Source organism: Nuphar pumila, chromosome 9 (assembly GCF_984573655.1).
Source record: "Nuphar pumila chromosome 9, dmNupPumi1.hap1.1, whole genome shotgun sequence".
In the NCBI taxonomy this organism is placed as follows: Eukaryota; Viridiplantae; Streptophyta; class Magnoliopsida; order Nymphaeales; family Nymphaeaceae; genus Nuphar; species Nuphar pumila.
Window position 1 is genome coordinate 13,346,872 of NC_143257.1, and position 11,361 is coordinate 13,358,232.

An 11,361-nucleotide genomic window follows, 5' to 3' on the forward strand; every position below is an offset into this window, starting at 1 on the left:
AAATAGATTCAGTTCTAAGAGTTTTAAAATTCTGGGAATCTATCCTAGAGTCCCAGTTGATTAGAACTCTGACCCTGATCTCACATTTTTTTCATTTTCACTAATCTCTGAGAAGATCTTTCAAAATCTCCCCGTTTGTCTTTTAAAAACCTAAAATTTAAGAGTTTTAAAATTTTAAGACTCTGTCATAGAGTTTCAGTTAGTTTAAGACTTTGTTTTTAAAACTTTTGATTCTCATTCGGTGATTTTAACTCCGTTTCAAAACCCTTTTCAGTCTTTATTCTAACTTTTTCAAAACCCTGGTGTGGGGCCCACACAGTTGGCGCCACATCTGGAAGAGTTTCAATCCATTTAGGACTCTGATTGATTTAGAACTTCCATTTTATTTTCAAACTTTCTTTCAAAAACTTTCCTTCTTAAAACCCTTTATTTCAAAAGCTTGATTTTCAAATCAGTTTTCAACTTTTTCTTAAGTGGGGCCCACCCTGCAGGGGTGCAAAACCCTAATCTTCAATTTTATTTCATTTTATATCTTCCATATTTCAAAAATACAAAAATATATTAGTTAGTTTAGGTGTCCTTTTAAAGCTTTTGAGAAAAATCATTTTAACCCCCTTGTTTTTAAAGTTTTAAAATCATTTTCTGAAAAACCAAGTGGGGCCCACTTAAGTGGCGCCACATTTGAAGGTATTTTGGTTAACTTAGGATTAGTCAATGTCTTAATTAGGTTAGAAGTTTGAAAAGTCTAATTGATTTTAAAACTCCATTTGATTTTAAAACTTTAAATTTGTTTTAGCTCTTTTTTAGTGTTTGAAAAACCAAATATGGGCCACACTAGGTGGCGCCACATTTGAGATATTTTAAAAGGTTAATTAGGTCAATTAGGTTAGCTAATTAGTGTTAGATTAGGGTAGGATTCTTCAAGAAAATTATCTCCCTCTCATTTGACTCATTCAAACCAATTAAAAAGAGTCCAAAATAATCAAAATTCTCCCTAATTAGTGCTTTGAAGTTTCTTTAAATAGGGGCATCTAAAAGGGGGTCAACCAAGGGTTTTTATTTCATGATCTCTCTCTCCAAAATTTCATGGTTCTCTCCTCTCCCTCATCCTTCCTCCTTCCTCATTGGTGCAGCCAATGTAAGCCTTCCATCTTCTTTCTTTTCTCCTTTTTATTTTTATTTTTTTATGTATTTTGCCATTGCCGCCCCTTTAGCATGATTTTCCTTTTCTTTTATTTCAAAAAAAATCATGTGAGGACCTCAAGATGATCATAATTTGATGTTTGATGGTCCCTTACATGTTTTTGATCCATTAATAATATTTATTTTTTGTTTATTATGTTAAATGCCTGAAAAAGATTGAGATTCGACCGTTCGATGGTAGAATCCCTCTTTTAGAGGCTAAATCAAATCTCAATCATGTTTTCCCTATTTTTTTTATTATTTTATCATAATTATATTTATTTTATTCAGTGAAGCATCAAATCTAAATTCATTATATTATTTATTGCTTTTTCTTTATTATTTTTCAAGTTTAGATTAGGTTTATTCATGCATTATCGATAATCTGTAAATCTCGATCCTAGGCACATAGGAACAATGTTATTTCATGTTTGTATTTTTGTAAAAAAAAACAAATGTTTTAGGGTAGAATAGTGAATGTGTCAGTGATTTCCTATAAAAAATTCAGATTATTTTGGGTTTTGTAACCTTGCCAAAAAAATAAAAATTTGAACTATACTTTTTGAATAGTGAAAACGCTATGTGGATTTGGGAACAACTTGCTGAGGCAATATCTCCCTCGTCGAAGATCCGATTGATGATCCGTAAGTTGCAGTGTGTTTGTTATCTTATCTAGTATTGTCTTTAAACTTTTTAGATTTTTATATATTTTTTTGCTATTTTTCCTCTGATAGAAATAAGAATCAGTTTTACAGAGCTCGTTATGCATCGTTTAAACCCTAGATCAACTTGTGCAGATTGTATCTCCCTAACCGAAGATCTGATCAGTGACCCATAAAAAGGAGTATCTTTAACAGTGTATCTACTATTATATGCTAAAAGTTTATAATTTTTTAATATAGTTTGCTATATTTTCTTGCATCCGAAATCAGATCTATTTATTTCAACTTGTTATATATTTGCCAGAATCAAGCGCAAATTGTCGGAATGATATCTCGTTAACCAAAGATGATTTTTTAGATTTGTAAAAAGGATTTGTTTTTATCTGTCTAATATCTCTCTATAAATTTTTATGAATTTCTATGGTGATTTGATGCGCGATCCAGGTCTGACACAGTGACATGTACGTGCTTGAGGGCAAAATTGCATATTTTTATATTTTTATTCAATTTTCATATTAAAATAATACAAAAAAATACTTTTTTGAATGCAGTTTAATTTTAAGGTTATCAAAACTATCTATTTTATTTTTTATAGATTTTAGAATTTGTTTGATGCATTGTTTGATTAAATCACAAAAGCGGGATGCCCGCGGAGTCCCGATTCAATTGAAACACGGGTGAAAATCACTATTTTCATGATATTCCAAATTTTTTATGAAAAGTTTTATATTTATAAGGTTTGATCATGTTTATAATCATGTTAGGGTGTTCCACATCCTATTTGGTGTTGATTTGAATCCGTTTGATTCTAAATCAAGTATTTTACAAAAATCTTTTCTGAAAACCCAAATTTCAAGGCCATAGTCATGTTTTTAGGGGTATTTTTATTATTTTTCTTCAAATTCTCAATTTTAAAGTTATTTATCTTTATTATTTATTCTATTTTATATCATATTTTATTATGTTTATCTCAGGGAAACATGGAAAAGGGCTTATATTCGGATAAATCTAGCAATTTCTAGATATTATTTGATAAATCCAGAAAAAATGACATATCTTCACTAACAAGTTTGCTAGTTTTGCAAGGATATTCAATATTATATTATATTTTATTTTCTTTCTTTTCAATTAGTAATATAAATTAATTATAAATTTGGAATAAGAATTTACTTTTCCTGCTTAGAATAGGGTTTCGTTGCATATATTTTATTTCTTTCAATAATGTCAATGTGTGATTGATGATGATTCATGCATATTCAAATCCACCATGATCTACATGAATGGCACATACACTAGCTTCTAAGGAGTTGATAAACTTGATAGGTTTCGCATTTGTGGCTATAGTCAGAATACGAACGAAACCTAGATTTATCATCTTTTTCTAAGCCACAAATGGCCTACACTCATGCATTTTCAGAAATCGTTGCATTTTTCAAATTTTTTTCAAATATTTTTTCTTTTTATAATCAAATAAACTATATTCAATATGTATTCGTGGCCATAGTCAGAGATATGTAAAGAAATTATTTCATCTAAATTCTATAAGGCACAAAAATCTCTTTATCAATGATTTTCCATAAATTCTTTAGAAAATATTTTCTCAAATTGTATTCATGCATCATCTAGGTTAGAGTGCATCCTGAAAAGAATTTCATAGGGCCACACGCCCATCCCTTTTTCTAATTTTATTTCAGAAAAAATAATTTTCTCAAAAATTACCCAAGTTTTCTTCCGAAATCGATTTTCTTAAAAATACCAAGATTTCTTCAGAAATCAATTTTTCTTTTCTTTAAAAACATTTTCCAATGTGATTCACGATTTTCAAAGTGTTCCTTTTTCAAAAATTCTCTCACATTTGAAGCATACATCATGTTTTCAAACTGCATTTTCTAAAATTCATAGCACATGCCTTATTCTTTGTGCATTTAAGAAACAGAACAGCGATTTAGACAAGTTGAGCAAAGGAAAGTACATGGTTGATCCTTGATTCAATTACCCCTGGTTATGGTGCCAGGAACGGTTGAACATCGTACCGAGAGGCGAGTCTCATTCTTTAAAATTATTCTGCATTTTAAAATGGAGGCAAGTTATTTTCAAAATCTTTTTCAAAGGTCAGTTTGACTTGCAAAAGTAAATTTTTTCAATGATAACAAGTTTGTGACCAATCAACCAACATTTTTATCAAAACAATAATGACACTGTTTGGAGCGTCCCACCATATGGGTCCAATCCAATTAGATTAGATCTAAATATCCTAAGTTATATTCAACCCAATCTATCCCTAATTAGATCTAAATATCATGGATTATATCTAACCTAATTGGGTTGGATCCAAAATACAGTTTGATCAATTTAGAACAAATAAATTCAAAATCTGATCTAAGTTAAAAAAAAACTCAAAATAGAGGTCGGTGAATTTAAAAAATCGTATTTTTTAAACCAATCATTAATCAAAATCATCAAATTTGATCTCCTACAAGATCTACGGCTCATAACAGACCTAACTAGAGTCCTACTTCAACTTAAACTCTTGAATTTCTCCTGGTTTTAACCTGAAATTATCTTGAGTTTTGCTCAAATTTAAAAGTTAAAATAAATTAAATTCACAAGTATTACATTAATGAATAACTTAATACTATGATCAAACAAACTAGCAATAGGCTTACAATCATAATGGTATATTTTCTTAAAAATTCCTCAATATAGTGGGATTTAGTTAATGCATATTCATTTTCAAGTCTAATCAACTTAATACCAAGTATAACATTAGCTAAGCCCATATCTTTCATGTCAAATTTGGATGAAAGAAAATATTTGATATTATTTATGCATCCTACACTATTGCTCATGATAAACATATCATCCACATAAAGGCAAATAATTATAACATGAGTTCTCTATTTTACTATATATGCATTTATCATAGTCATGAATCCTATATTCGTATGAAATGATAACTTTATCAATTTTTTTAAGCCACTGTTTATGTGATTGTTTTAAACCATATAAATATTTTAACAATTTACAATCTTTCTTTTCTTGACCTGGTACAACATAACCTTCAGATTGTTTCATATAAATCCCTTCGTATAAGACACCATTAAAAAATATGGCTTTAACATCCATTTAGTGAACTTTAAGTTTAAAAATTGATGTCATAGCAACTATAGTTCTAATAAATGCAATCCTACTTATAAGTGCATAGGTGTCAAAATAATCAAGTCCAGGTTTTTGTTTAAAACCTTTAGCTACAAGTTCATATTTAAACTTTTCAATATAACCATAGGTTCAAAGTTTTCTCTTGAAAATTCATTTGCATCCTAGTAGTTTAAAACCAAGGGATAAGTCAAGTATAATCCAAGTTTTATTTCGATAATATGATCTAATTTAGTCTTTATAGCCTCTTTCCAAGAAGGGGCATCTGGAAAGGTCATAGCTTCTGAAAAGAAAACTGGGTCTCTATTTATCATGAATAGATGAAAATCTAGACTAAAATCCTTTGGCCTTCTTACTCTCTTACTTTTTCAATTTTTTTGATTTTTGGACTCACAAATTCTTTTCCTTGGATTATTTCCTATATATTTTAGAGCTTCAAGCGATTTTAAAGTTAAATCTCCTCTAAATACAACTTGGATAGATTTTAAGATTACTTTAGTTTTAATATCTATAAATCTATAGGTTTTGCAATTTTAGGAATATCTAATGAAGACACATGTTCAGGTTTTTTGACCAAGCTAGGTTAATTTTGTGCAATAAGCTTTACATAAGCAAACTCCGCCTGTGTATAACTGTTTAGTTATACATTGTCGGTCCCAAGCCCAGATAAAGGAGGAGGGTTGTGGTAGGCCTGTGACAGCCAGCATAAAAACTTAGTCATACCCTATGAAAATGAACCAATATGAGAATTTCGTTGGGGCGTTCCCTACTGAGCGACGCGTTGTACTCTCTAGGCCCAGAAGCAGTGATAAATGGGCAAGGGTTGCTAGGTCGTCGCTCAGAAGCGACGCGTCACACCGGCGCCCGGGTGTGGTGTCAAATAGGCAAGGGTTCCCTCACTTTGTTGGACGGGTGGGGGTAAAGAAGTTAGTCCAAGACCATAAAATTAGGTTAGCCACTTGGAACATAGGGTCTTTAACTGGTAAGTTGGTAGAGTTAGTAGATGTTATGTGTAGGAGAAAGATTGATGTTTTATGTCTACAAGAGACCAAATGGGTAGGTGAGAAAGCAAAAGTGATAGAATCTTGGGGATATAAGATTTGGTATACAAGAATAAATAGGAATAGGAATGGAGTAGGGATTGTTATGAGTTGTCAGTTTATAGATCATGTAGTTGAGGTCCGTAGGAAGGGTGATAGAATTTTACTTATTAAATTAGTATTAGGTACGGATATTATTAATATTATTAGTGTTTATGCACCTCAAGTAGGTTTAGATGATTCCATTAAGCATCAATTTTGGGAAGATTTAGATGGAGTAGTACAAGGGATATCTTATGGAGAAAAGCTTTTCATCGGCGGTGACCTTAATCGACATGTAGGCATTAGTAGAGATGGATTTGAGAGTATCCATGGAGGCTATGATATAGGAGAAAGAAATGAAAGCGGAGAAAGGATTTTAGATTTTTGTTTGTCCTATGATATGATCTTAGCAAACACTTGGTTTAGGAAGAGAGAGTCTCACCTAGTAACATTTAAAAGTGGGGTTTATACGAGTCAGATAGATTTTTTCCTACTTAGAAAGAGCGATAGGGGTTGTTGCATCGATTGTAAGGTTTTACCGGGAGAAAGTGTAGCTACACAACATAGAGTCTTAATTTTAGATCTTAGAATTAGACAATGCCGCAAAAGGGATAGACATAGGATAGATCCTAGAATTAAGTGGTGGGCACTGAAAGGAACTAAACAAGGAATGTTTGTAGAGCAGGTAGTTAAGGAAGTTGATTGGTGTCTCGAGGAGGATTCAAAATCAATGTGGAATAAGATAGCGGGTGGCATGAAAAAGGTGACTAAGGAGGTATTGGGTGAGTCTAAAGGCGGTGCACCGTTAGGTAAGGATACATCGTGGTGGAACGAGGATGTTAAATTAGATATTAAGGTTAAAAGAGAGTGTTATAGAAATCTAAGTAAGAGTCGTGATAATGAGAATTTGGAGAAGTATATGATAGTAAATAAGGAAGCTAAAAAACTAGTTCGAAACGTGAGGGATAAGGTATATAAGGAGGTTTATGACAAGTTGGATACCAAAGAGGGCAAGAAGGATATTTATAGGCTTGCAAAGATGAGAGATAGGAAATCGAGGGATCTAGGTATGGTTAGATGTATTAAAGATGAAACGCAAAGGGTTTTAGTCAAAGATGAGGAGATTAAGGAGAGATGGAAAGATTATTTTGATAAGCTATTTAATGAAAGTTATGCTCAGGATCTTGGAGACTTCTCCATTTCTTTTCATAAGATGAATCGTGACTTCATGCGCAAGATTCAAAAGAAAGAAATTGCAGAGGCTTTGAAGAAAATGAAATCAAGAAGGGCAGTTGGCCCAGATGGTATACCTATCGAGGCTTGAAAATGCTTGGGAGAAAAAGGTTTAGAATGGTTGACAAATCTTTTTAACAAGATTTGACGGACAAATAAGATGCCTAATGAGTGGAGGAAGAGTACTTTGGTGCCTCTATATAAGAATAAGGGTGATATACAAGATTGCACAAACTATCATGGTATAAAACTCATGAGTCATACTATGAAACTTTGGGAGAGGGTGATTGAGTCTAGGTTGAGGAAGGTTGTCATGATATCGGAGAATCAATTTGGTTTTATGCCTGAAAGATCAACTATGGAAGCTATACATCTTCTTAGACAACTTATTGAGAGAAATAGAGAGAGGAACAAAGATTTGCATATGGTTTTTATTGATTTGGAGAAGACATACGATAGAGTACCTAGGGACGTTCTCTGGTCGACAATGATGAAGAAAGGTGTTTCTCTCAAGTACATTAGTATAATTAAAGATATGTATGAAGGAGTAGTAACCAATGTCCGCACTTGTGGAGGGGTGACAACCAATTTTCCTATAACGGTTGGCTTACATCAAGGATCTGCTTTAAGCCCTTTCCTATTTGCTATAGTGATGTATAAGCTTACAAGACCAATTCAAGAAAATATGCCGTGGTGTATGTTGTTTGCTGATGATATTGTTTTGATTGATGAGTCTAGAGCTGGGGTTAATGCTAAGTTAGAATTATGGAGACATACATTGGAAGCAAGAGGTTTTAAGTTGAGTAAGAGTAAGACAAAATACATGGAATGTCGATTTAGTAAGCAATGAAGTAGTGATGGGAGTGTAGTGAAGCTTGGTGAGCAAGAAATACCGGTGGATGATTGTTTCAAATATTTGGGATCTATCATTCAAAAGTATGGAGAAATTGATGGAGATGTAAATCATAGGATAAAGGTTGGGTGGATGAAATGGAAAAGTGCAACTGGAGTGTTGTGCGATCATAGAATGCCATTGCGGTTGAAGAGAAAGTTTTATAGGACGACTATTAGACCCGCTTTACTATATGGTACGGAATGTTGGGCTGCCAAGAGACATCGTATTCAAAAAATGAGTATAGCTGAGATGCGGATGCTTAGATGGATGTGTGGAAATACAATAAAAGATAAGATTCGGAACGAGGAGATACGTAAGAAGGTAGGTGTTGCACCCATTGAAAATAAGATGTGAAAGAATCGTTTACGGTGGTTTGGACATATTCAGCGAAGGCCTAATGATGCTCCAGTTAGAAGGTTGGAGAAATGGGAAAATATATTAGTTAAAAGAGGTCGGGGTAGGCCTAGGAAGACTTGGATGGAGATGATAGGAAAGGATATGAATGCTTTGAACCTCACCGAGGACATGGCATTGGATAAAAATGATTGGAGGAAAAGGATTCTTGTGGAAGACCCAAAATGAATTTCTTTTTTGGTTCATATCGCTGACCCCAATTGTTTTGGGATGAAGGCGTAGTAGTAGTTGTTGTTATTGTTGTTGTTGAAGCTTTACATAAGCAATGCAACCCTAAACTTTAAAATAATATAAATTTGGTTTTCTACCTTTTTAAAGTTCTTAAAGTATATGTTTAACTTAGAATATAGAATTCTATTTAAAATATGACATGAACTAAGCAAAACATCACCCTATAGGTTATATTCTATTCCAGAACTTATAAGTTTTGAATTAACTATATCTATCAAAGTCATATTCTTATGTTCTGGTACACCATTATGCTCAGGAGTATATGGACCAATATTTTGCCTATGTATCTCATGAATTTTATAAAATAAAATACTTATTTGAAAGATATTCACTACCACTATTGGATCTAAAAGACTTTATTTTGCAATTATAAAAATGTTAACCTTTGCTTTTAAAAACTTATTTTTTTAAAAGATTTACTTTTGTTTTCATGAGATAGACGTAAGCATATTTTAAAAAATTATCAATAAAAGTTATAAAGTATTTGTTTCCCCCATAAGTTAGAATATTTTTAAAATCACACACATCACTATGAATTAAATCAAGTAATTTTGAACTTCTTTAACACTTGGAAAAGGTTTTTTCGCAAACTTTGCTTGAATACAAACATCACATTTTTTAACATGCTAGGTTTTAAATTTAGGAATAAGTGTTAAGTTATTCATGCTTCTAAAAGAATTATAATTAACATGTCCTAATCTAGGATACCATAAATCATACGAGTCAAGCATATAAACAAAAGCTTAATCAATTTTATTGATCAAACTGGGCTTAAACAACTCATTGGTGGAGTAGCCTTTGCCTACAAACATATGGTTCTTTGATAGTATAATATTGTCTGATTCCATTTCAACTTTTAAACCATGAGTTATAAGCAGGTAGGCAGATATATGATTCTTCGTAATGGTAGGTATATGATACACATTTTGAAGGGTTAAGCATTTCTTAAAGGTGAAGTGAAGTTGCACACCGCCTTTTCATGAACCTTAGTTTCTGTGAATATCTCATACAGATCTTATAGTCATCTCTCACAGTTTTGTATGTTTTAAACATACTTCTATCATTGCATGAATGGATCGTTGATCCAGAATCCCAATATTTATCTGAATTGATCATGAATATCTCACTTAGTACAACCACGAGGTTGTCATTAGGTTTACTAGCCTTATTGCCTTGAATTTTTTTTTATGTCAGCATTCTCTCACGTAATGACCCAATTTACCACAAGTATAGCAAGAAATAAAATATATCTTCTTCGCAATGGTCTTGGATTTCTTTTTCTTGTTCCTAAGTCTGAGTTTAAACCTTGGTTTGGATTCAACCATATTTACTAAGCATGAACTTCTTTTACTTTATCTTTTTTATCTCGAAATCAAGCTTCCTCCTCAATTTTAAGATGTTAAATAAGTTATTATAAGGTAAACTTCGCATTTTTATATTTTAATTTATTTCTATAATATTTTCAAGATAGAGGCAATCTACTCATAATTGCAGTCGCTTGGAATGATTCATCAAGGTGCTTACCGACATGATCTGATTAGCCAAAATCTATATCTCATAGACATAATGTAGCAATGACTTACCATTGAAGAATTTAAAATCCATATACTTATTAACCAAATACTTAAGATTTTCTGCATCTTTTGTCTTATACTCTCTTCCAAGAGCTTGCCATAACTTTTTTGTCGTACTAACTTTTGAGTAGAGGTCAAATAGGGTGTCTGAGAGTGCATTCAGTATGTAGCTGTAACACATGCATCCACTTTTGTCTATTTCAGTTTTAAGCGACAGTCTCATTATAACACCCCAATTTTTATAACCCAAAAAATGGTGATTTTTTTTTTAAACTTTTAAATACTTTAACAACTACAACAAAAAATCATCGGATCTAAAATTTGGTGTGTTATGCATTCATACAAGTGTAGAATTTAAAATTTAAAAAATAATTAACCATGCATAAATGCAAGCATCCACAAGGTCCATAATTAATTACAATTATCCTTGAATTGAATTTAATTAAAAATAAACTCAGAGTTTAAAATTCTTGTGAAGAAAAAGGAAAGGTAGGCTTGGTCCCCGTTGCAACCTTCTGCCTTCACATATAAGCTGCTACTCATTACCTGAAATGCATTAAATCATATAGGGTCAGACATAACTTGTCTCAATAGAGTGAAATATACTAAACTTGTAAAATAGAATATAAAGTAGGAATTTCATTAGATTTTTCATAATTAAAAAATTCAGTTAACTAAACTAAACAGGTATGCACCAATTCATTTATACAAAGCAATTAATATGCATGAACATTTAATATGCATGAATAGTTAATATGCATGAACCTACCAAATACAAAAACCCTTTGATGCATTCATTGTTTCTTATCTTTAATTATATTTTCTTTCTTAAATGATACATGTTATGCCTAACTACTGAACTTACATATTAAGTTTCACTTCTTAGCCCCGCTAGTACGACATAGGCTTGAAAACTGGATTAGGGCCATAGT